Raw genomic sequence first — 26,165 nt, forward strand, 5'->3', positions numbered from 1 at the left:
CTTTGACAGTCGACAGCGTGGGACCTCAGTCTGCAGGGACATATTTTGGTGCCACTGCAGTAGAGGTTGTTTTGTGGCTTTGAGGCCTATACTAAGGCATCCTCCAGTGCATGGGCAAAAGAGGAGGAACTTCCAATCCTGGCTGTTTAACCCTTTGATCTTAGTAGTCTATGCCATGATCAAATGGGATCTTATGCTCTGATCAGGTTGCTTTGTTTCGCAGTTACCCGACCAGACACCGTTGAAATGCTCCACAGTCAACCCTGGAGGCAGCCTGTGTCTTAGAGAAGCAGAATATAATGCATTAGCATAAAGGAGTATGAAATAAAGTTATAACATAATATTCTCTTAAAGTAAAAAAAAAAAAAAAACTAATGGAGTTTAAGGGGTCTTTTTTGATTATTGGCCTATCCACAGCATAGGCCATCAATTGTTGATCAGTGAAGTGCTGACATATGGCACCCCTGCTGATCAGCTGTTTGGTGTCATGCTCTATAGAGTGAACAGGGCCAGAGGCCCTGTGCCATTCATTGTATAGTGGTAACATCAGGTTACTGCATGTGCCACCACTATACAACGACGGAGCAGGGCTTCTGACCCTGTTCTCTGTGGGGTGCCAAATAGTGCCGATCAGCCATTTATGGCTTATCCTGTGGCCATAGTTACATAGTAAGTACAGTTGAATAAAGACACATACAAATCAAGTTCTTCCATAGAATCAAGTTCAGCCATCAATCAAAAGTCCCACAAAATCTCTTTAACATGAAAAATGAATTAATTAGTTTTTTAGTATAAAAAAGAAACATTTGTAGGGCAAATATTTTCATGACTATGAAAATTGTAGATTCACATTGAAGGCATTAAAACTATGAATTAACACATGTGGGATTATATACATAACAAAAAAAGTGTGAAACAACTGAAAATATGTCATATTTTAGGTTCTTCAAAGTAGCCACCTTTGCTTTGATTACTGCTTTGCACACTCTTGCCATTCTCTTGTTGAGATTCAAGAGGTAGTCACCTGAAATGGTTTTCACTTCACAGGTGTGCTGGTGTAGAGGAGGAGGTGTGATGGTGTGGGGGTGCTTTGCTGGTGACACTGTTGGGGATTTATTCAAAATTGAAGGCTTACTGAACCAGCATGGCTACCACAGCATCTTGCAGCGGCATGCTATTCCATTTAGTTGGACCATCATTCATTTTTCAACAGGACAATGACCCCAAACACACCTCCAGGCTGTGTAAGGGCTATTTGACCAAGAAGGAGAGTGATGGGGTTCTGCGCCAGATGACCTGGCCTCCACAGTCACCGGACCTGAACCCAATTGAGATGGTTTGGGGTGAGCTGAACCGCAGAGTGAAGGCAAAAAGTCTGAACAAGTGCTAAGTATCTCTGGGAACTCCTTCAAGACTATTGGAAGACTATTTCAGGTGACTACCTCTTGAAGCTCATCAGGAGAATGCCAAGAGTGTGCAAAGCAATAATCAAAGCAAACGGTGGCTAGAACCTAGAATATGATATATTTTCACACTTTTTTGTTATGTATATAATTCCACATGTGTTAATTCATAGTTTTGATGCCTTCAGTGTGAATCTACAATTTTCATAGTCATGAAAATAAAGAAAACTCTGAATGAGAAGGTGTGTCCAAACTTTTGGTCTGTACTGTATGTATATATATATATATATATATATATATATATATACATACATAATGACAGTGTGGGAAGGAAAGGGTGTATTTCCCTAGCTGATCCTGGAGGAACCTCCACCTGGGGCCTAATCAATGAGGCAGCCGGGAGGGGAAGTATGTTTAAAGGGTACCTCTCATCAAATAAACTTTTTATATATTTTAGATTTATGAATGTTGAATAACTTTCCAATAGCATGTTAATGAAAAATATGCTTCTTTCTATTGTATTTTTCCCGATCAGTCCTGTCAGCAAGCATTTCTGACTCATGCTGGAGTCCTAAACACTCAGAGCTGCCAGTCTGCTTTGTTCACAGCCAAACAGGCTGTGAACAAAGCAGGCTGGCAGCTCTGAGTGTTCTCCTTTGTGAGCAAAGCAGACTGGCAGCTCGTAGTGTTTAGGACTCCAGCATGAGTCTGAAATGCTTGCTGCCAGGACTGGTAGGGAGACCCCTAGTGGTCATTTCTTCAAAGTGGAAAATTAAATAGAAAGAAGCATATTTTTTAATAACATGCAATTGTGAAATTATTCTGCATACATTAATCTATAATATATCAAAAGTTTTTTTTGATGAGAGGTACCGTTTAAAAGGAAGTCAGACAGTGTAGTCTGGGCTCTCCCCTGAAGACAGCAAGGTGGCTTTTGGGGGAGGCAGGGGATCTTGCGAGGAGCACACAGCCAGGGCTGTGAGTGACAATGAAGTGGACGGTCTAGGATTTTAGTTTGATCCTGTCTTATGTTTTGTTATTTATCCTGCAAACTGTCTAATAAAGCTGGCAAGGAGCCAGACGTGCAGAAAGGACTTGCTGTTTTGCCAGTTTATTGTGAAGAAACATGTAAACATGTCCTGTGGCTGTGTCAAGGACGATCCCAGAACTATCCCCAGGGAGAAGTCCTTACAATATATATATATATATATATATATATATATATATATATATATATATATATATATATATATATTGTGGCCACAGATCTGTAATTACCTGATGAATTAGTTTAATAGGTTACCTAATGTAAAATGTGAACTATATAAATAAAATATACAAAAAAGACACCAGAAAAACTTTTTCCATATTCACATCGGGGGGAAAAAAATTGTAGATATGACAAAGTTACTTGTATGTATACCAAACTACAACGAAAAGGTTACCATTTCTGCCTCATAAAACAAGGTCAAAGACAGTCCAGTCATGTCAATAAAAATAAAATAAACACAATATGGCTGCTCATATAGATAGGCAAAAACCAGAAAAAAATTACTGTCATTAAGGACTTTTCAGGCCTGGATATTTGGCAGTTTAGGTGACCAGGATTGTCAGTTGTCTTTCCAAGTCTCCTAAAGTGCCTATATATGTCTAATGGTCTCAGACCTCTTCATAGCTAAGAAGGTTTCTAGTTTACGTCTTCCATCTGTTCCAGAAACAACCACACCTAAGATATAGCTAAATATAATTTATAGGAAGAAACTCTCCAAAGAATGCTTTAAACAGGCCATTATTCTACTATGACAAAACCAATTGAGATGTCATATCTCAAAGCATCACACACCTTTTAAGTGCATGAACTGATGTGTTTTTTACTTTAGTGCCAGGGCTTTCTTCTAGGGAGACTATGAGTGATTGTGCCCTACAGGTGTGACTGCCCCTCTATGCTGCTAACATTCTGTTTATGTGATTCCTTAAACAAACAGGTTCCACCTCTCCTTTGTGACATGTGATCCACGTATATGCAGATTTACTAAAACAAAGCATCTGTCTTAGAAATGTTTATGGCTATCTTAACCCCTTAATGACCCAGCCATTTTGGGCCTTGAGGACCAAGCCAGTTTTCATTTTGTGCATTTTCATTTGTTTCTCTTTTTTCCACCTAGAGAGCCATATGAGGACTTGTTTTTTCGCTGGACCAATAATATTTTGTAGCGATGTCTTTCATTTTACCATTGTATATACAATGAAACTTTCATCTTTTTTGAAAACATCTTTACTTTTTTTTTCTTATAACTTTTAAGCAATCATTAGATTGCTTATACTAATCAATGCTATGCTATGGCACAGTATTAATCAGCTTGATCTGTGCTCTGTTGGTACAAGCTGTATCAGGATAGCTTACCATGGCAGCCATAGGGAGCTTGAGAATCCTCCAGCTTGCAGCTCCAGGTAACCACCCCCTTATATGTTACAGAGGTGCTGATTGGGCACCCAACAGGTGCTTTTTTATATACATTTCTCAAATGCTATGATCATTATTGATCACAGCATTAAGGAGTTAAATCAGCACGGTAGCTGACCAATATCAGCACGGTAGCTGAAAGCAGCCTTTGCTTACTGCCTATACAGCAAGCAAAACTTGTAATCTCGCTTCATATTTGCATGCCATACATTTTTGTCAGGGTTTGCCAAGGCACAGGCCACCAGGTGGACAAAAATGTTCATCATAGAATGTTAAGGGGTTAATTGGGACATTAATTGGGAGCAAGAGAAAAATCATTACATTGTGTATTTAATGGCATAAACACAGTTTATTTCTTATATACAATTTGTTCCAAAAGATTTCTCTCATTTACATCAATATGGGCTTACTGGTTAAATGCAAAAAGGTCAAGACGGAATCAATAGCCTGCAGCCATTAGATTAAGTTCATCCCTTCAGGGCAGTAAAGCTCTTTGTAGTAGTCCTGCAGTGATGCTTCTCACATCAGCATATCTTAAAGACCAGAGAATGGTCAGATTGTAAACCAGGTTTTTTCTGAGTTGCTGCAGTAAACATCCTGCAAAAAATCAGAACATGCCCAGATATTGTACACGTTAGAAAGAGTTTCTTTTGCACCTAATCATGAGGGTCGTGCATGTTAATAGTATTGCATAGAAATACAGCATGTTGTTTTACATTACAATGTGGGAACAGGATTTCAACTGGTTACAGTGCCTTGTATAAGTATCCACGCCTTGGAGGTTTCTACAATTTTAACAACCACAGATTAAAATGTATTTCATTGGGATTTCATGTAATCCTCAAACACAAAATAGTCCATCGTTTGGAGGTATGGGGAAATATTACATGGATTTCATAATTACAAATAAAAATATGAAAATGTCGAGTTCATATGTATTCACTCCCTTTACTGTGAAACTCTTCACAAAGATCTAATAAGACCAATTGCCTTCAAAAGAAAAATGATAAAAAGAGATGTGCGCCCCTAGTGTAATACTTCCTTGTATGCGGTACCGCACATGTGGTAGATATTCTTACCAGATGGTGTTGTGCTAAGGGCACAACACCTTGATGTGAAGGTAGACTCGCTATGTAGTCCTTGTAAAATATAGGATAGCTGCCTCTTCATCCTGCCCAGTACACAGGGAGTGTATGGGGAATGTGGATTCACTTCCTGATGAATAACTCAGTCCGAGTTTGAAACGAGTAAGGGACCAGTTCAGCTTTGAAGTGGATTTGAGGGGCCTTAATATTAGGAATACCCCGTAAATGACCCCATTATAAAGAAAAAAAACTGCACCCCTCAAAGTATTCAAAATGACATTCAGAAAGTGTTAACCCTTTTGGTGTTTCACAGGAATAGCAGCAAAGTGAAGGAGAAAATTCTAAATCTCCATTTTTTACAATAACATGTTCGTGTAGACTCAGTTTTTGAATTTTGAATGTGTAACTCAATTTCTCTAAAGTAAGGTAATACCTCATGTGTGAACATGCATGCACTAGAGGGCTTAGAAGGGAAGGAGCAACAATGGGATTTTGGAAAGTGCATTTTGCTCAAATGGTTTTTGGGGGGCATGTCACATTTAGGAAGCCCCTATGGTGACATACCAGCAAAAAAACAAACAAACACATGGCATACTATTTTGGAAATTACAACCCTCATGGCACGTAACAAGGGGTACAGTGAGCCTTAACATATCACAGGTGTTTGACGACTTTTCGGTAAAGTCGGATGTGTAAATGAAAAATTTTTTTTCACAAAAATGCTTTTTTTTTTAACCCAAATTACCGTATTTATCGGGCATACCACGCACCGGCCAACAACACGCACCCTCATTTTACCAAGGATATTTGGGTAAAAAAAGTCTTTTACCCAAATATCCTTGGTTTAATGAGGGTGCGTGTGTGTGCATGTGTATACCCCGATACACTGTTTCTGACCCTGCAGAAGCCCCCAGGAAAGGCAGGGGGAGAGAGGCCATCGCTGCCCGCTTCTCTCCCCCTGGCTATCGCGCCACTGCCCAATTGCCTTCCACCATCCCCGGTTGTATAATTACCTGTTGCCGGGGTCGGGTCTGCACTGCTTCTGGCTCCGGTGCCGGTCTCCTGCATCGTTGCTATGCACGGCGCGGCGTAATGATGATTGACGTCTTCAATGCGACATCACTCGTCATTACGCCGCGCCGCGCATAGCAACGACGCAGGAGACCGGCACCGGAGCCAGAAGCAGTGCGGACCCGACCCCGGCAACAGGTAATGATACAACCGGGGATGGGGGGAGGCAATGGGGCAGCCGTGCCGGCAGGCTCTGGACCCCAGGATACGCAGGGGCAGAGAAGCCGACAGCGACGGCACGTCCCTGGACCTGCAAAACCCGCTGCAGTTCATTGATTTAAAGCGCCCGCTTTAAATCATTGAACTATAGCGGCTTATCGGCGTATAACACGACTTTAACCCTTTAAGGACTCAGGGTTTTTCCGTTTTTGCACTTTTGTTTTTTCCTCCTTACCTTTTAAAAATCATAACCCTTTCAATTATCCACCTAAAAATCCATATTATGGCTTATTTTTTGCATCACCAATTCTACTTTGCAGTGACATCAGTCATTTTACCCAAAAATTCACGACGAAATGGAAGAAAAAATAATTGTGCGACAAAATCGAAGAAAAAACTAAATTTTGTAACTTTTGGGGGCTTCCGTTTTTACGCAGTGCATATTTCGATAAAAATGACACCTTATCATTATTCTGTAGGTCCATACAGTTAAAATGATACCCTACTTATATAGGTTTGATTTTGTCGTACTTCTGGAAAAAATCATAACTGCATACAGGAAAATTTATACGTTTAACCCCTTAAGGACATAGGGCGTATCCATACGCCCCCATTTCCAAGTCCTTAAGCATTTCCGGCCCCCACCGCTAGCCGGAGGGGAGCCGGGGCCGGATGCCTGCTGAGATCGTTCAGCAGGCATCCCGGCATATCGCCCAGGGGGGTCATTATGTCCCCCCATGTCGGTGATTGACGCAGATCGCTGGACAATTCAGTCCAGCGATCTGCGGCGGATTCCGGGTCAATCGGGTCTCCAGTGACCCGATGTCCCGGAATTACTGGCTGATCGGGACCGTCAGAGACGGCCCCGAACAGCCAGAGCCTGCAGGAGTGAGGTGGCACTGGTGCCACCTCACGATCGCCCTGATTCGTTGGCCGGATTACCGGCCGACCAATCAGGGCGCCTGCTGCGGGTGTCACTCCCGCAACCCGCTCCGCCCCTCTTCCGGAGGACGTGAGCGGGTGCGGGCAGAAGACCCCGGGTGCTGGGGACCCCGATCCCCGGCGTCCCTGTTGGGATCGGGGCCCCAGGAGCGACGGCGGCGGCGGGACTGACCTGTGCGGCGGCATCGTGGAGCAGCAGCAGGAGGTGAGTGACAGCTCACCTGCATGCACCAAGGGCATGCTGGGAGCTGTAGTTATGCAACAGCAGGAGGCAGACCACCACAACTCCCAGCATGCCCTTATGGGCATGCTGGGACTTGTAGTTTTGCAACAGCTGGAGGCACATTCTTTATATGGAAAAGTGTACCTTCAGCTGTTGTATAACTACAACTCCCAGCTTGCACAAACAGCTAAAGTGCATGCTGGGAGTTGTAGTGGTGCATCTGGTGGTTGCATAACTACAACTCCCAGCATGCCCGTTGGCTGTCGGTGACTGCTGAGAGTTGTAGTTTTGCAACAGCTGAAGGCACACTGAGTTAAGTAGCAAATCAGTGTGTCTCCAGCTGTTGCATAACTACAATCCCCAGCATCCCCAGCCAATGTAGTATGCCTCCGGCTGTTGCATAACTACAAGACCCAGCATGCCCTTCCGCTGTTTGTACATGCTGGGGGTTGTAGCTTTTGCAACAGCTGAAGGCACACTGGTTGCAAAACACTGAGTTTGTTACCAAACTCGGTGATTCCCAACCTGTGTGTCTCCAGCTGTTGCAAAACTACAACTCCCAGCATGCACTGATAGACCGTACATGCTGGGAGTTGTAGTTTTGCAACAGCTGGATGTTCCCCCCCCCCCCCCAATGTGAACGTACAGGGTACACTCACATGGGCGGAGGATTACAGTAAGTATCCGGCTGCAAGTTTGAGCTGCGGCAAATTTTCTGCCGCTGCTCAAACTGCCAGCGAGAAACTACTGTGAACCCCCCCCCCCCCGTGTGACTGTACCCTAAAAACACTACACTACACTAACACACAATAAAATAACAAGTAAAAAACACTACATATACACATACCCCTACACAGCCCCCCTCCCCAATAAAAATGAAAAACGTCTGGTACGCCACTGTTTCCAAAACGGAGCCTCCAGCGGTTGCAAAACAACTACTCCCAGCATACACTGATAGACCGTACATGCTGGGAGTTGTAGTTTTGCAACAGCTGGATGCCCCCCCCCCCCCAATGTGAACGTACAGGGTACACTCCCATGGGTGGAGGATTACAGTAAGTATCCGGCTGCAAGTTTGAGCTGCGGCAAATTTTCTGCTGCAGCTCAAGCTGCCAGCGAGAAACTACTGTGAACCCCCCGCCCGTGCGACTGTACCCTAAAAACACTACACTACACTAACACAAAATAAAATAAAAAGTAAAAAACACTACATATACACATACCCCTATACAACCCCCTCCCCTCCCCAATAAAAATGAAAAACGTCTGGTACGCCACTGTTTCCAGAACGGAGCCTCCAGCTGTTGCAAAACAACTACTCCCAGTATTGCCAGATAGCCACTGACTGTCTAGGCATGCTGGGAGTTTTACAACAGCTGGAGGCCCCCTGTTTGGGAATCACTGGCGTAGAATTCCCCTATGTCCACCCCTATTTAATCCCTAATTTAGGCCTCAAATGCGCATAGCGCTCTCACTTTGGAGCCCTGTCGTATTTCAAGGCAACAGTTTAGGGCCACATAGGGGGTATCGCCGTACTCGGGAGAATTTGGGATTCAAATTTTGGGGGGTATTTTCTGCTATTACCCTTTTTAAAAATGTAAAATTTTTGGGAAACCAAGCATTTTAGGTAAAAAATAAATTATTTTTTTTACATATGCAAAAGTCGTGAAACACCTGTGGGGTATTAAGGTTCACTTTACCCCTTGTTACGTTCCCTGAGGGGTCTAGTTTCCAAAATGGTATGCCATGTGTGTTTTTTTTGCTGTCCTGGTACCATAGGGCCACCATAGGGCCCCCCAAAAACCATTTGTCGTTCCTTCCCTTCTGAGCCCTCTACTGCTGAACAATTTACATAGACATATGAGGTATGTGCTTGCTCGAGAGAAATTGGGTTTCAAATACAAGTAAAAATTTTCTCCTTTTTACCCCTTGCAAAAATTCAAAAATTGGGTCTACAAGAACATGCGAGTGTAAAAAATGAAGATTTTGAATTTTCTCCTTCACTTTGCTGCTATTCCTGTGAAACACCTAAAGGGTTAATACACTTACTGAATGTCATTTTGAATACTTTGGGGGGTGTAGTTTTTATAATGGGGTCTTTTATGGGGTTTTTCTAATATGAAGACCCTTCAAATCCACTTCAAAACTGAACTGGTCCCTGAAAAATAGCGAGTTTGAAAATTTGGTGAAAAATTTCAAAATTGCTGTGAACTTTGAAGCCCTCTGGTGTCTTCCAAAAGTAAAAACTCATAAATTTTATGATGCAAACATAAAGTAGACATATTGTATATGTGAACCCAAAAAAAATGTATTTTGAATATCCATTTTCCTTACAAGCAGAGAGCTTCAAAGTTCAAAAAATGCAAAATTTCCATTTTTTTTCATCAAATTTGGGGATTTTTCACCAAGAAAGGATGCAAGTTACCATAAAATGTTACCACTAAGTTAAAGTAGAATATGTCACGAAAAAACAATCTCGGAATCAGAATGATAACTAAAAGCATTCCCGAGTTATAAATGTTTAAAGTGACAGTGGTCAGATTTGCAAAAAACGCTCCGGTCCTTAAGGTGAAAAAGGGCTTGGTCCTTAAGGGGTTAAAAATGTCCTCTTCTGACCCCTATAACTTTTTTATTTTTCCACATACAGTGCAGTATGAGGGTTCATTTTTTGTGCCAAGATCTGAAGTTTTTATCGGAACGATTTTTGTTTTGATTGGACTTTTTGATCACTTTTTATTCATTTTTTAATGGTATAAAAAGTGACCAAAATACGCTTTTTTGGAATTTGGAATTATTTGGCGCGTACGCCATTGACCGTGCGGTTTAATTAATGATATATTTTTATAGTTCGGACATTTATGCACGTGGCAATACCACAAATGTTTATTTTTATTTTTATTTACACTGTTTTATTTTTTTATGGGAAAAGGGGGGTGATTCAAACTTTTATTAGGGAAGGGGTTAAATGACCTTTATTAACACTTTTTTTTACTTTTTTTTTGCAGTGTTATAGGTCCCATAGGGACCTATAACACTGCACACACTGATCTCTCATCCTGATCACAGGCGTGTATTAACACGCCTGTGATCAGTGTTATCGGCGCTTGACTGCTCCTGCCTGGATCTCAGGCACGGAGCAGTCATTCGTCGATCGGACACCGAGGAGGCAGGTAAGGGCCCTCCCGGTGTCCTGCAAGCTGTTCGGGACACCGCGATTTCACCGCGGCGGTCCTGAACAGCCCAACTGACTAGCCGGGATACTTTCACTTTCGCTTTAGAAGCGGTTAAAGGGTTAATACCGCACATCGCAGCGATCGGCGTTGTGTGGTATTAGCCACGGGTCCCGGCCGTTGGAGCGCCAGGACCGACGCGATGTGATGCGGGGTCGCGGGAGCCGGCGCAGGACGTAAATATACGTCCTGCGTCGTTAAAGGGTTAAGCTAAAAATTTTAGCCTAAAAAATGCGTGTTATACGACGATACATACAGTACCCATTTTTACAAGAGGTAATAGGAGAAAATACCCCCCAAAAGTTGTAACCCAATTTCTTCTGGGTATGGAAATACCCCATGTGTGGACCTCAAGTGCTTTGTGAGTGCACTACAATGCTCAAAAGAGAAGGAGCCACATATGGCTTTTGGAAAGCATATTTTGCTGAAATGGTTTTTGGGGGGCATGTCACATTTAGGAAGCCCCTATGGTGCCAGAACAGCAAAAAAAAAGCTCCACATGGCACACTATTTGGGAAACAACACTCCTCAAGGAACATAACAAGTGGTACAGTGAGCCTTTAAACCCCACAGGTGTTTGACAAATTTCCGCTAAAGTTGGACTTGAAAAGGAAAAATTAGATTTTTCTCCACTAAAATGCTATTGTTACCACAAATTTTTCATATCCCATGTGTGGATGTAAAGTTCTCTGCGGGCGAACTACAATGCTCAGAAGAGGAGGGGCGCCATTGGGCTTTTGAAAAGAGAATTTGTTTGGAATGGAAGTTGGGGGCCGTGTGTGTTTACAAAGCCCCCATGGTGCCAGAACAGTGGACTCCCCCCCACATGTAACCCCATTTTGGAAACTACACTGCTCACAGAATGTAATAAGGGGTACAGTGAGCATTTACACCCCACTGGATTTTGATAGATCTTTGCCACATTGGGCTGTGCAAATGAAAAATAAAATTTTTCATTTTTACGGACGACTGTTCAAAATAAAGAATTCGGACACCTGTGGGGTGTAAATGCTCACTGCACTCCTTATTGCATTCCGTGAGAGATGTAGTTTCCAAAATGGGGTGACATGTGGGGGGGGGGGTCGACTGTTCTAGGACCGCGGATGGGGATTTGTAAATGCACATGGCCTTCAATTCCAGACACATTCTCTCTCCAAAAGCCCAATGGTGCTCCTTCTCATCTGAGCATTGTAGTTCCCCTGCAGAGCACTATACATCCAGATATGGTGTATTTATATACTCAGAAGAAATGGGGTTACAAATCTTGGGAGGCTTTTTCTCCTAATACCCCTTGTGAAAAAGAAAATTTGGGATAACACCAGCATTTTAGTGAAAACATACAAAATTTTTATTTTCACGTCCAAATTTAGTAAAAATTTGTCAAACACCTGGGTGGTGTTAAGGCTCACTATACCCCTTCTTACGTTCCGTGAGGGGTGTAGTTTCCAAAATGGGGTCACATGTGGGTGTTTTTTTTTGCGTTTATGTCAGAACCGCTGTAACTATAAGCCACCCCTGGTCAAATCACCTAAAATATACATGGCACTCTCACTCCCGGGCCTTGTTGAGCACCCGCAGAGCATTTTACGTCCACATATGAGGTAATTCCATACTTTTTTTTCCCTTTTACCTCTTGCTAAAATGAAAAGTAACAAAGTGGGGCAACACCAGCATGTTAGTAAAAGGAGAAAAAAAAAACCAAAATTTGTAGTGCAATTTCTCCCAAGTACAGAAATACACCATATTTGCCCCTAAACTGTTGCCTTGAAATACTACAGGGCTCCGAAGTGAGAGAGCACCATGCACATTTGAGGCCTAAATAAGGGATTTGCACAAGGATTCAAGAATTAGACTTTACTCCGATACCAAAATTGCCCGACGCCAGTGTTTCCCAAACAGGGTGCCTCCAGCTGTTGCAAAACTCCCAGCATGCCTGGAGAGTCAATGGCTGTCCGGCAATACTGGGAGTTGTTATGCAACAGCTGGAGGCTCTGTTTTGGAAAACAGTGTCGTATGAGACATTTTTTTTTTTGGGGGGGGGGCGGCAGTGTATGTATATGTAGTGCTTTACCCCTTATTTTGTGTTAGTGTAGTGTAGTGTAGGGTTTTTAGGGTACATTCACACGGTCGGGGGTTTACAGCAAACTTTCCACTGGGAATTTGAGCTGCAGCAGAAAATTTGTTGCATCTCAAACTTGCAGCAAGAAGCTCGCTGTAAACCCAACCGTGTGAATGTACCCTGTGCCTGCAGCTGTTGCAAAACTACCACTTTCAGAATGCCCTTTGGCTGTCCATGCATGCTGGGGGTTGTAGTTATGCAACAGCTGGAGGCACACTGGTTGCAAAACACAGATTTTGTTACAGAGTTCCTGACACAGACAGAGGTGTCAGCAGAGAGCACTGTGGTCAGACTTGAAAGAACTACACAACTTCCTCTGTAGTATAAAGCAGCTGATAAGTACTTGAAGGATTTAGATTTTTAACCCCTACAGGACCCATGACGTACCAGTACGTCACCACACCCTGGGCCTTAAGGACCCATGACATACATGTAAGTCATGGGCAATTCTGGTCCCCGTCGCGCACCGTGTGGGGATCGGACTGGGATGCCTGATGAAATCATTCTGCAGGCATCCCGTGCAAATGCCCAGGGGGGTCATCAGACCCCCATGTCGGTGAATTCACACTTGCGATTTGCGCAATTCAGGGTCATACGGGTCTATGGAAACCGGAATATAAGGGCGATCAGGGTTGTCCAAGACACCCACGATCCCCCTGAAGGGATAGGAGTGAGGTGGCAGGGGTGCCACCCCTCCTATCCCTTCTATTGGTGGTATAGACACGACGACCAATAGCATATCGGGGGCGGGCGGGGGGGTTAATTTTTGGTTCCCCGTTCTGCCCACCCACTGTAGGCGGGGAAGAAGGGGGAAATCGACAGAGGACCGGCGCCTGAAGTCCACTTACCCATCCGTGGCAGCGGAGCGACAATCGGTGATGGAGATCAGCGGCAGAAGAGAACGGCGATGCGGCTCCCTGGATTCTATGGAAGCCGGTGAGTTGCCTATCAACATCTAGAGGGCTACAGTTTGAGACTACTACTCCCAGCATGAACGGTCTGTCAGGACATGCTGGGAGTTGTAGTTTTGAAACAGCTAGAGGTTCCCCCCCCCCCCCCCCATGGTGGGTTTGCAGTAAGTTTCTTGAAGTTTGAGCTGCGGCAAATTTTTCTCCACAGTGCAAACTGCTAGACACTACACTTACACATAATACAGACTACATATACACCCCTTACTCTGTTCCCCCCAATAAAAATGAAAAACTTATTGTACGGCAGTGTTTCCAAAACGGAGCCTCCAGCTGTTGCAAAACAACAACTCCCAGCATTTCTGGACAGCCACTGACTGTCCAGGCATGCTGGCAGTTTAGCAAAAGCTGGAGGCACCCTGTTTGGGAATAAATGGTGTAAACTACCCGTATGTAATCCCTAATGTAGTCCTCAAATGCGCATGGCGCTCTCACTTCGGAGCCCTGTTGTATTTCAAGGAAACAGTTTAGGGCCACATATGGGGTATTTCCATACTCGGGAGAAATTGCACTACAAATTTTGGGGGTCTTTTTCTCCTTTTACCCCTTATGAAAAGGAAAAGTTGGGGGCTACACCAGCTTGTTAGTGTAAAAAAATAAAAAAAAATTTACACTAACATGCTGGTGTTGCCCCATACTTTTTATTTTCACAAGCGGTAAAAGGAAAAAAGACCCCCAAAATTTGTAATTTCTCCTGAGTACAGAAATACCCCATATGTGGGTGTAAAATCCTCTGCGGGTGCACAACAAGGCTCAGGAGTGAGAGTGCACTATGTACATTTGAGGCCTAAATTGGTGATTTGCACAGGGGTGGCCGATTTTACAGCGGTTCTGACATAAACACAAAAAAATTAATACCCACATGTGACTCCATTTTGGAAACTACACCCCTCACGGAACGTAACAAGGAATATAGTGAGCCTTAACACCCCACAGGTGTTTGATGAATTTCCGTTAAAGTTGGATGGGAAAATGCTGGTGTTACCCTAAATTTTTCATTTTCACATGGGAAAATAGGAAAAAAGCCCCCCAATATTTGTAACCCCATTTCTTCTGAGTAAGAACATACCCCATATGTGGATGTAAAGTGCTCTGCAATGCTCAGAAGAGAAGGAGCGCCATTGGGCTTTTGAAGAGAAAATTTGTCCGGAATTAAAGGCCACATGTGTTTACAAAGCCCCCATAGTGCCAGAACAATGTACCCCCCCCCCACATGTGACCCCATTTTTGAAACGACACCCCTCATGTAATGCAATAAGGGGTACAGTGAGCATTGATGCCCCACAGGTGTCTGACAGATTTTTGGAACAGTGGTCCGTGAAAATGAAAAATGTCATTTTTAATTTGCACAGCCCACTGTTCCAAAGTCAGTGGGGTGTAAATACTCACTGCACCCCTTATTACATTTTGTGAGGGGTGTAGTTTCCAAAATGGGGTCACATGTGGGGGAGTCCACCGTTACGGCACCATGGGGGGCTTTGTAAACACACATGGCCCCTGACTTCCATTCCAAACAAATTAACTTTCCAAAAACCCAATGGCACTCCTTCTCTTCTGAGAATTGTATTGCACCAGCAGAGCACTTGATGTCCACACATGGGGTGTTTCCATACTCAGAAGAAATGGGGTTACACATTTTTGGGGTAATTTTCTCCTAATACCCCTTGTAAAAATGTAAAATTTGGAGAAAAAAATGAATTTTAGTGCAAAATTTTTTTTTTTTTCATTTTCACATCCAACTTTAACAAAAAGTCGTGAAACACCTGTGAGGTGTTAAGGCTCATTATACCCCTTGTAACATTCCTTGAGGGGTGTAGTTTCCAAAATAGTATGCCATGTGTTTTTTTTTTTTGTTTTTTTTTGCTGTGCTTGCACCATAGGGGCTTCCTAAATGCCCACCAAAAACCATTTCAGCTAAATTTGTTTTCCAAAAGCCAAATGTGAAGCCTTCTCATCTGAGCATTGAAGTTCGCCAGCAGAACATTTTACATCCTAACATGGGGTATTTCCATACTCAGAAGAGATGGGGTTACAAATTTTGGGGGGCATTTTCTCCCATTACCTTTTTTAAAAATGGTAAATTTCTGAAAAATACTGCACTTTAGTTAAAAAAACTTTTCATTTACACATCCGACTTTAACAGAAAGTCGGCAAACACCTGTGGGGTTTTAATCTCACTGTACCCCTAATTACATGCCTTGAGGGGTGTAGCTCCAAAATGGTATGCCATGTGGGGGCTTTCTGCTGTTCTGGCACCATAGGGGCTTCCTAAATGCAACATGCCCCCCAAAAACCATTTCATCAAAATTCCCTCTCCATAATCCCATTGTCACTCCTTCCCTTCTGAGCCCTCTACTGCGCCCGCCGAACACTTGACATACACATATGAGGTATTTCCTTACTCGAACTCAAATTTTGTGGGGCTTTTTCTCCTATTACCCCTTGCAAAAAGTCAAAAACTGGGTCTAGAAGAACATGCCAGTGTAAAAAAAAATGAAGAATTTGAATTTTCTCCTTCAATTTGCTGCTATTCCTGTTAAGCACCTAAAGGGTTAACAAACCTTTTGAATGTCATTTTGAACACTTTAAGGGGTGCAGTTTTTATAATGGGGTCAAACATACTTCAAAACAGAACTAGTCCCTGAAAAATTTCGATTTTCAAAATCAGGGGAACCTGAGGAAGACGCCGGTCCTGGCGTTGAAACGCGTTGTTCTCAATAAATTACTATTATTCTTATCTCGCTATTGCCTGAGTGCCCTTGTGGCTAGTGCTGCTATTCACCTATTGCGCCCTGTGGAATTTCTATGTGGTTGGAGGTTGAAGTATTGCAAAAGTAAAAACATGTCAACTTTATGATGCAAATATAAAGTAGACATGTTGTTTATGTGAATCAATATATATATATATATATATATATATATATATATATATATATATATATATATATATATATATTGGAATATCCATTTTCCTTATAAGCAGAGAGCTTCAAAGTTTATAAAAAATTAAAAATTTTAAATTTTTTCATCAAATTTTGGAATTTTTCACCAAGAAATGATGCAAGTATCAACAAAATTTTACCACTAATATAAAGTAGTAAATGTCACAAAAAAACAAACATTCTCGGAATCAGAATGAAAGGTAAAAGCATCCTAGAGTTATTAATGCTTAAAGTGACAGTGGTCAGATGTGCAAAAAATGGCCGGGTCCAACAGTGAAAATTGGCTGGGTCCTTAAGGGGTTAAATAGAATTAATCTTCAAATCTGTATAACTTTCTGACACCAGTTGATTTGAAAACATTTGTTTTCCACCAGAGTATCCCTTTAATTTTTTTATTTTCAGTTTGTAACAGTGTAAAATGGGCAAAAAATAGGACATGAGGAGACACTGTGTCTCACAGTAGACTTTTATCACCTATTCATCGAATAGAGGGCCCCAACATTGGAACCCCAATCGATAGGGAGGATCTCAATTAATTGGGATGAGCACCTTGTTCCTCTTTGCTGCACAACAGCAATGAGGAAGAGTTTTAAAGGACTGGTAAGTGAGCAATCACCCTGCTTTTCCATTGATTGTCTACATGGCTGAAGGAAACAGCGAGCACATGATTGGGCTGTTTCTGCTAGCCTCATAGACAATGAACTTTAAACATCCCACTTGCACACACTGCTAACTATGAGGCTGGCCACATACTGTACATGAGATAATCATTGGGTGATGGTCGTACATACAGTTGTCCATCTGATCGTTTGCCCGAGTGACTGTCCCAAACACTTGAACTACAAATATTTCTGTAACACAGGGCAATTTATCCCCCTGAAAATTTAACAATCTAAATAGTGAATAGAAGACAATAAAAAGGAAGGGATGTGAGAGGAAAGGATGTCACCTAGCCACTACCATTATGGGCCTACAGAGGGTATTATTTTAAAAAAACTGTAGAATCTCCCAATAGCGGACACTCACAGGAAAAAAATAACCTGTCAGCTATTGAGAGATGTCCCCTATTGGGGAAAAAAGGCTCAAAAATATTTCAAAATAACTGATACTGTACCATACTCCCCCCAAAATGTAATAACTTCTAAAACACGATAAAAAGCAATATTACAGTATAATTTCCCAGTGCTGTTTAATCACCCCTTAACACCCCCCCTGTACCATTTCATCCCCCTGTGCCATTTTATTCTCCCTCTTGATCCTTTCAAAGCCACATTATTCCTACCTCCTTGAACGCCCTCTCCCAATTTATTTCCCTGGTGCCCTGTGCCAAATCATCCTCTCAGTGAGTGTAGCACAAAGGATGTCAGGAGAATGCCAAACCGCTAAAGAGGAGGTGTTACATTTGCACAGAGGGTAATAAAAGGGGAATGAAATTGCACAGGAAAATCAAGGGGAAATTATATGTTACAGGGGGGTAATGAAGAGGGGATGATTTGGCACAGGGGGAATACTATCGGGGGGGTGCAGCCAATACCCCAGCCAAGGCCCCCACTACACTCCCCTGCAGCCTGTGTACAAGATAGGGCTGGCACATAAGCCTGTTTGTCCCCTATTGGGAGTGTTTTGTCCCCTATTGCAAGTTTCTTGTCCCCTATTGGGAGTTTTTTGTCCCCTATCAGGAGTGTTTTGAACCCCTATTGGGAGTGTTTTGTCCCCTATTAGATGTGTCTGCATCCGCTATTGGGAGTGTCCCCTATTCGGAAGGTGCAAATACATTGAGTATTATTGGGCTCTGCCAGGGAATAAAAAACTGTCCGCTATTGGGAGGTGTCCCCTATTGGGAGATGTCCACTGAGGGAGATTTTACTGTATTTGGGTTAAAACTTAGAAGCTGTCCACTGCATGCAAACAAGATATGGCAGCCAATGGCAGCACAAGTTTTCCTGGAAATTTGTGTAGTGATTAACCGCAGCATTTCTGCCTCATGTGGCCAACATAAAATCCCTTCCAACAAAAAGCAATCTGCAGTGGTGTTTTATTGTGCTGTGCAAAACAGAGCCAACATAATAGCTGTAAATAGGTGTAAATTATGATCTGAACTGGAAGGGAGATATGGGAAGACATGATCTGCTGGGGAAAGACCATGCGTGGATAAACTCGTACATGCACATATCACAACGCACAGGCACATTTTCTAATCAAGTGGACCAGAGAACAGTTGTTGCTATTTTATTTATACACTTGTATATTTTTTTTTGTGACGATCGCTCTGTGCAGCAAGGTAGGTCAGAACGATGCAGGGCGCTCAGAGGCTAACGGCCATTTTCGCACACAGCCGCATGCTTCTTCCGGAATCCAGCCAGAAGAAGTATGCGGCTGTGTGCGAAAATGGCTGTGTGCTGTGTGCAAAAACGGCTGTTAGCCTCTAAGTGCCCTGCATCATTCTGACCTCCCGTGCCGCGCGGAGCAATCATCACAAGAAAAGGCTACAAGAACGGTGAGTTCAAGCTTATTTTCTCTACAATATGGATTCATGTAATGCTTCACTTTGTAGCTTAGCACCCTGTTAGTGTCTATTTATTTAGTATACCGGTCGATGCTTCTGCTCTCAGCTGACTTGTCTAATTATCTGACACCTGCATAGTAAGATAATTGTGCTCCCTGTCTTTCCTCCTCATTATAAAATAAAGAAACATTCTCCAATTGGCTTAGAAACTTTCATTATGCCCAACCTCCAAGGTTTCATGCTGTTGTCCACTTGGTTCATACATTCATGATGACAACAGCCATCAAATCGACCAAAGAAATAGGCTGTAACAAATAGCCTTTTGTTCAAACTTTGGAAATTCTGGAAAGAATGAACATGTTCATTCTCCTGTCAAATGTGCTCAGAAGTGCATTGCCATCTATGGGGACGACACACTAAGAACTCCTATCACCGGCTTGTTCTGCCTGCTCTGGCTACAGATGGAGTCTCTACCCGGGCAGAGATTCTGTAGTGTGAATGAGCACTTAGGTTGTTGTCAGATCTTGTTGAGTGGAATCATCTGACAAATGCTTGTTTATATTAATTGTAAACTATCTGCTTATTATTTGGCATTATTATGGGATATCCTCTAATTGTTTTCCCAGGGGTCTTTACCTGTTGTTTTTTTTTTCCTTGTTTTTATAAGCTCTGTATTCATTTACTGTATTAAATTACCTTGATACATGAATACAGTTGTCACTTAATCTTGCTTACACATATGCAGACTATTTTATAACATGTTGTTCTGTGAGAAAATGCTGCACACATTAACAAGAAAATAACTGTATAGCTAAAATATTGGAATTACTATTCATATGGAAACAGTCTTTCTTGAGACTTTCTATGGTCTCATTTGGAGCCAGTCCTGCTTCCTGGTACATTATTTTATTATTCCTCTGCCTGTGACCATCCTAAGTCATGTGTTTTTACCTTTTCAACTAAAACAGAAGTGTGTGCTGTTATCCTGCATGCACAGTGTGAGGTTTTGCCTCCACAGGGGGTATCACTCATTCAGATTTAAAGTATTATTGTTCTCCCTGATTTACAGCCTCACATTATGCTTCCCCCAGGTAAAATCCCTTTGTATACATTTGTTCCTGACACTAAGTCTATGTTCACACTCCACAAAAAATATAGGCATATTTTTACTCAGATTGAAAATTGTCGTTGGTTCATGACTATGTTCAAGATTTAAACGTATGTTCACATTCTTCATACATCTGAGTGGGGCTTCTTGTGCTATTTCTGCATATACCCCTAGAAGACACTTACATTTACTTATAATATCAGTGTTTGAATCTTAAGTCTAATTTTGACTGAATGCCTGTTGGTCTAGGGGTCTCAGGGATTTCCAAGGTTAAAAAAAAAACTGACAATGAAAGACGTGACACATCTTGGATGTAGAGCATCTTGGCAGATACAATGGACAGATAAACGTATTTTAAGCTTCCAATTCCATTGCTCACCACTCAGTGGAGGGTCCATCATTTACATTCCTCTGATGCAGCAGCCAATACTCAGAGAATCAGAGAACACATCATTTAATGGAGTGTAGCAATCAAATATCTTGAGGGGTAAGATGCAGGCGGCTCACTAACTGAACATGTGATAGCTGCCTAAATAAGGACAAAGCTTCCTCAGTAATCGGCCATCTCTTTTGGGACATTGCAGATTAGTGGATGGCACTTTGGTAAAATAAATGACCACCTGGTTGAAATTTGTGGTGCAAGTTTTAATTTTTTCTAAATATAGCCATTGTGTGAGATATTAAAAAATAAACAACTACCTACCTCAAGCAATCCCGTGGTGCCTCTGGTTTCCTGATCTGTCTCCTGCAGCGATAGTCTTCCTGAGCTGCAGCGCGACTGTCGTCTATGGAAACACCTGGGCTTAGTATGACACATTGGACAGGGTGCTGATAGTCACACTGCCCCTCATCAGTAATATCGCGTCGGGGGAATGGAGTGGGACACTGAAGGCATTGCGGTAACGCTGAAGGTAAGTAGATGAAATTTTTTTTAGTATCCTACATAATGGCCATGGTTAGTATCCTCCTTCTGCTGAATTTTAAAGGGAGTGTGTTATCAGAAAATGACCTACTGCTTAACCCATTTTGACCTTGAGGACACAGTCAACTTTAATTTTTGCATTTTCGCTTTTTCCTTCTCACATTTAAAGAGTATTGCCTCTTGTTTTTTTTCCATCTACAGACATATATAAGGGCTTGATTTTTGTATGACCAATTGTTCTTTGTAATGACACCCTTCATAATACCATAAAATGTACCATGAACAAAAAAAAAACTATATTGTGGAGGAAATTGAAAAGAAATCCACAATTTTGCTAATTTTGGTGGTTGTCTTTTTATGCAGTTAATCTTATGGTAAAAAAAAATGATGTTCTTTTTATTCTGTAGGTGTAATGTGATAAAAATAGTTATTCCATTACTGTACGACTTTTCAATGCAATACCTGCATCAATGGATTGTCGATCCAGCAACCGGCGTCAGGTATAGTGACCATCTGTCGCCATTTTAGTTCATCGGACCCCCGTGATAACAGAATTGAAAGTCTAAAGGGTTAATGACGAGGAGTGGCAGAATCAGCTCTCCCCATAATTAGCAGTGAGGTCCCTGCTACTGAAAGTAGCTGTCCCTTCCTTAAGTAAGTGCAGCTCATATGCATGCTTCATAGACACTAAACACTCAAGACACTAAACCCGACCTGTTTTGCGGGGTTGTGCACCAGATTCTGGCACATTGTACCAGAAATTCTGTCTGTGCCATAATTTGCACCAGAATTGAAAAAAAACCAACCAACTCTCCATATTACTGAGAAAACACAAAAAAGGGGTGTGACCGCTGGGAAAAGGAGTGTGACCTCCGAAAAGGGGACGTGTCTCCAACATTTTCAAAAAAATGTAACATATTTACTAAAGTTTCCACAGTAAATGTAGTGGATTTAAGCTGAGAAAAACCCCACAGATCAGAGCATGTGTTAAAAATGTCAACAAAGGAGGGGCATACGTGTAAGGGCAGGCAAGGAGGCGTGCCAGGCTGAGAAAAAAAATAAAATTTTACCAGGCGAGGAGGCGTGCCAACCTGAAAAATAAAAAGGTGATTTTATAAGTTTGGCAACCGCTATCAGCTCCAGAAGGTAGAGTTTGCTCTAATTCCCTAATGGTTATCCAGTGTTTTCTGAAACTCTTAGCAGAAAATTGGACTGACAGATTCCCTTTAAGTCAAGTTTAACTTGTTAAACATATTTTTTTTTTCAAATTTTCCATTTTGCTATCTATGTTTTAAAATAATCCTGAAATCTTGCATCTGAAATATTAAGTGCAAACATAGCCTTCCAGTAGAGTATGGAGGGAAGTAAGTAGAAAAATAAAAATGACAGTTTCACATTTAGGGTCTTTTAGCTATCATTACAGTAGTTTAGACAGGTTTTCACATGTGAGTTATGGTCCTTTTACACCATACATATGCTGCGACTTACCTATATATTTTTATGGATCAAATGTATGCAAAAAGGCAGTCCTTTTGGCACATGTTTGGGTCAGATCAAGCATGTGGATTATTTTTGTTTCTGTAATTTGGAGGTAATATTGCTAAAAAGACTTATGGGGGAATTTAGCCCCTCTGGGACCAAGGGCGTACCTGTTTCCCTTCTAACCCTGTGTCATAGCGGAGTGGTCCCGACGGCTATCAGCAGCCGGGACCCTGAGCTAATACCGAACATTCCCGATCACGGTCAAAGTTGATAGCGACGTTTAAAATCGAATAAGATGTATCCCGGCAGCTCAGCTGAGCTGATTGTGACCACCCCGGTGAAACCCTTACCTGCCTCTTTGCCATCTGATCGTCGCTTGGATGCTCCAGCCCTGCTTAGCAGGCTGGAGCAATCGAGCACCGATAACACTGATCAATGCTATAGCATTGAACAGTGTATGCAATCAGAAGATTGCATGTTATAGTCCTCTATGGGGACTGTAAAATAGTGTAAAAAAGTAAAAGAAAATAAAAAAAAGTTATTGAATGTAAATTCACCCCTTCCCTAATAAAAGTTGGAATCACCCACCTTTCCCCATTTAAAAATAAAAATATAAACAAAAATAAACATTTGTAATACCTCCATGTGCATAAATGTCCGAAATATAAAAATAATGTTAATTAAACCGTACACTTAAAAAAATTCCAAAGTCCAAAATTGCTTATTTTTGGTCACGTTGTATACAATATTTTTTTTTTAAAGTGATCAAAAAGTCCCATCAAAATAAAAATGGTACCAATAAAAACTTGAGCCCTCATATATTACTGTATGTGGAAAATAGAAAAGTTATAGGGGTCAGAAGATGACAATTTTAAACATACTAATTTTGGTGCATGTAGTTAAAAAAAAAAATTAAGCAATAAATTAAAATAAAACCTATATAAATGAGGTATCCTTATGACTGTATGGACCTACAGAAAAAAGATAAATGCCCTCATTTACTAAGGGTGGAGTGTAGATTTCTTTGTGGGTTTTAGTTCCCTACAATTTATTTTCCACGGTATTTACAAAGGTTTCCCTACATTTTCCACTTTCCCTACAATTTGCTTTTTTTACACATGCTCTGATCTCTAGGGTTTTCCTCAGCTCAAATCCATCACGTTTTATGTGGAAACCTTAGCAAAAATGTTGTTTTTTTGTGAAAATGTCGGGAACACGCCCCTTTTTGGAGACCACTTCCCCTTTTCCCGGTGGTCACGCCCCTTTTTCGGGTTTTCTTAGCAAAATGAAGAGTTAGTCTGGGTTTTTTTCAATTCTGGCACAAAATCTGCCGCAGACAGAATTTCTGGCGCAAAGTGACAGAATCTGGCGCACAACCCGACAAAACATGTCGGGTTTGCAATAGTAAATGAGGGCCAATGTGTAATTTTTACTGAAAAGTGCATTGCGTAGAATCAGAAGCCCCCAAAAGTTACAAAATGGTGTTTTCTTTTTTTTTCAATTTTGTCCCACAAATATTTTTGATTTCGCCATAGATTTTGTGGTGAAATGATTGATGGTATTACAAATAAAAATTGGTAGTGCAAGAAACAAGCCTTCATATAAGTCTTTAGGCGGGAAATTGAAAGTGTTATGATTTTTAGAAGGTAAGGAGGAAAAAACAAAAGCACAAAAATGAGAAAACCTGTGGTCCTAAAGGGGTTATGTACAATAGTGTTTTGGCTTTAAAAAGTTTTAGGGTATGCAGGGGTATGCAGGGTATGCAGTTTAGGGTATGCGAGCAGATAATCCATCTGGCGACCGCAGCTGAAAATATTTCAGTGGGAGGACCAGCACAGCACTGCGCTGTCACTATTGATGGCTATGCAGTGCTCTTCCTCAGTGTGAACGGGTATTGTGGAAGAGACCCGTTCACTGTGCGTAATTCCACTTACGGAATTCCGTGGGATTCCACAGTGTGAACATACCTTTAAACTTTAACTCAAGAGAGAAATTTGGTAAAAAGTGGAATTGGGTTTAGCAGAAAAGGGGGTGTATGCTACCTGCCAGATTTACTAAAAGTCTACTGCTAGTCATCATACATTTCAGTGAGAGGTGCATGGGGCTTCCACAGATGTAGTACTTGCATGTGAAACCCCAATGCCTTATTACATTCCAATGGTATCATTTTTTTTAGTAAATAGGAAAAAACTTTGACTGTGTCCCTTAATAAAAGTGTAAAGGAACCTCATTTATCTTCTAGAAACAATAGATCACATCACCAATCTGTCTTCTTACATTACATTGAATCTACAGCAATACCAATGTAAAATATATACCACCATACAAAAACATCTAGTGTTGCTAGCGAATATTCGCAATGCAAATTTTATTTGCGAATATCGCATATTCGCGAATTCGCGAATATTCTCGAATATAGTACTAAATATTCGTAATTACGAATATATATTTTTTTTTCACAGTACACATCACAGTGATCATCCCTCTCTGCTTCCAGCATGTGTGGTCTAAAGAAGGCTCTAATACTACTGTGTGAGACTGACGTACGAATTTTCGCATATGGGAAAATTTGCATAGGCTAATTTTGGCCTATGCAAATTTTCGCATATGCTAATTTCCGCATATGCAAATTTTCGTGTATGCTAATTTTAGCATCCGCAAATTTTCGCATATGCGAAAATATAACGCGAATATTACGAATATGCGAATTTAGCGAATATATGACGAATATTCGTCCATATATTCGCGAAATATTGTGAATTCTAATATGGCCTATGCTGCTCAACACTAAAAACAACCTTCAGTTGAAGGGGAAAAACATTATTTCATACCATATAATTGGCCACAAACTGTGTGTACAATAAACACCAGATTATAAGCAAAAACTGGTGAAGAATGACCAATATTTTTTATAAAGAATTTAGCCCTACGGAAAGCAGCCTGGAATTCATTATGTGTAATGAGAGTTTATTAGCTTACATACTTTCATATATACAAATATGCCGCCAGGCACTAAGAACAAATGGAATGGTTATGTTAAAATCCAACATGCCCAACTCTTCTCTCCCCCCAAATCAGAGGTAAATTTGGATTACCCATTGGATCGATGGCTGATTCTCCTGAAATTGCTGGGTTCGGCTGACATTAATCTAATGTGTATGTCTAGCTTTAAGGGCAAAACCATTAGGACTTTATCAGACTATAAGGGTAAGAAATATGTGTAATGCACTAATCTGATTAATGTCAAGTTTACACTAACACTGGAAGGAAAAGCACATGAAAAAGATCACTTGTATTAAAGTTTACCCTACTGAGATGCTATTGTTACAGCGAGCGCTCCGGCCAGTCATACTGGCCGTGAGTGCTCTCTTCCTCTGTCCTCTCGTGGGCCCGGGATTCGCATCGCGGATGCGCGCGTGTCCCCGCCTCCTAGGGCTCGCGCGCCAGAGCTCTGAGATTTAAAGGGCATGTGCACCCTTTCAATCTCAGAGCTCTGGCGCGCGGGCTCCCTAGGAGGCGGGAACGCGCGTGTATCTGCGAT

This window comes from Hyla sarda, chromosome 7, assembly GCF_029499605.1.
Source record: "Hyla sarda isolate aHylSar1 chromosome 7, aHylSar1.hap1, whole genome shotgun sequence".
NCBI classification, from domain to species: domain Eukaryota; kingdom Metazoa; phylum Chordata; class Amphibia; order Anura; family Hylidae; genus Hyla; species Hyla sarda.